Source organism: Stigmatopora nigra, chromosome 8 (genome assembly GCF_051989575.1).
Source record: "Stigmatopora nigra isolate UIUO_SnigA chromosome 8, RoL_Snig_1.1, whole genome shotgun sequence".
NCBI classification, from domain to species: domain Eukaryota; kingdom Metazoa; phylum Chordata; class Actinopteri; order Syngnathiformes; family Syngnathidae; genus Stigmatopora; species Stigmatopora nigra.
This window is the reverse complement of record NC_135515.1, coordinates 11,873,027-11,875,000: the sequence shown is the minus strand read 5'-3', so window position 1 is coordinate 11,875,000 and position 1,974 is coordinate 11,873,027.

Here is a 1,974-nt window from a genome sequence, read left to right as displayed (position 1 = left end):
CCTACGTTCAGTGCTCCACGTTTGGAAAGACCCCAAAAAGAATCAACGTGACATCTGAGTTGTTATGGCGCATTCATACTTTCAATGAGGGTCCACATATTGCTCCATCTTCTGAATGTCTGCACGGCCCTAATCTTCAGTCTCACATTGTTTTGCTGTCAAGGCAACGTACGACTTTATCTTCCTTCAATCAAGTAGAGTATAAAAAGTGTTTGTGTCAAAGGGCAGTCACAAAAAAATATCTTAATGTTCAGCTTGAATTTGTTGAAATGTATTCATACGCTGTCGGGAAACATTGGTACATTTGATATATCGTTTCACTTGACTTTGAAAAATAAACATCAACTTTTTACTGTTTTATCTCGGCACTGTAATTTCAGTGGCATCCCAGATGTGAGGAGCTGTCATAATGTGAGGGATGAGGTGAAAGTGCAGCTGCATGAGTTTGTTTCTTTGAAAACAAATCGCACAAAATACTTACCTACTCTTCTTCGGCAAAATCTTTTTGTGGTTCATGCAGTAAAGGCGAGTGTTCAGCAATATACGACTATATTAGAGCTGGGCAATAAAACAATAACGATAATTATCGTCAAATATTTTTTGTCATCGATAATATTAAAAAAATTGATCATTTTAAACTGCAATTACACAACCCGACCTCCCCAGAGAATGGGGGCGCTGTTGCCAGTTGAACACTACTTCCAGATAAACACTCAGGAGAAAAAAAAGGATGTTAGGGAATGTTTTTAGGAGTGTTTTTAGCATGTTTGCAATAGAAGCTAACACGGAGCATGAATGCAGAAAGGCAATAACAGCCAAAACAAGCGATTATGAGATTGAGGATAACACCGAGTTGACCCACTAAAAGATCCAAGTCAATTTTCCTTGGCATTTCCTAATATTTCTTACTAATACTTTTCCTTATACTTTACTTTGTACTTTATACCTTTTACTTTAATGTTTTCACGACCTTTACAACTCGACTACTCCCATCGCGTGTGAGAGGCAATCATTGTTCAATTGACTTAGTTTCTTTGTGCTAGTCCTGGACATTTTTCTCAAACCATTCAGGCCACAAAGGCTACCGGAGCTGATGGTCAGCTCCAGACTACAGAGGGACGAGAGAAGGTCCCAACCTTGAGTGGACTTGAATTTGTGTGGTTCCAGTTTTATCTAGGTCTACATTGTCTATTCCTGTGTCTGTATTGGATTGTGTGCACTGTTATCATAAGCACCCTCTCGCGTCTCGGCCACCTGGGTGTTTCGTATGCTCGTATATCAAAATTTGTCTCATAAGGCAAGTATTTGCCCGGAATTTTGCGCGTATCTCAAATTTCTCGTATCTTGGGGCACTCGTATGTCAAGGTATTACTGTACAAGTAAAGAGTGCTAGTGTATATTAGACTATTGATAATTTTTATACGTATAAAATTCAGTACCGTTCCGCTGCAGATGGTGATGAAAAAAAGAATGACATTATCTTGTCCTTAAGAAATACATTCTTGCTCGGCTGTTTCAAATATGTATGATTGTGTTGACAGAGGAAATGCTAACTGCATCAACGCTAGCAAGTGTCAGTCGTATGATTGATAGTCATCACAGATACGCCTTTAGAATATTTAAGATGTTTTTCTCCCTTTTCAAAAGCCTTATTACATGTACTCATTTAAAAAAAAAACATTCAAATATGTCAGGGTTGTTAAAAACAGTCTTCACTTTTGCTCAATCCAAAAATTTATTCATTTTTACTTCGAATTTTTAGTTCCCTATAAATGTGCTCCAAAGAATATTGACAAAGCTACATTATATCGAGATTATTTAAGTATAGTTCTAATTAGTGATATAAGATAGTTATATTTTTGTAGTCATAGATATGAATAAAATAGGTGTGATGCTTTCACTGGGGACAATATGTGGAGCATCATACAGTTCATTATCACCATGTTGTCAGTCACCACCAGCTGACAGTCAGAA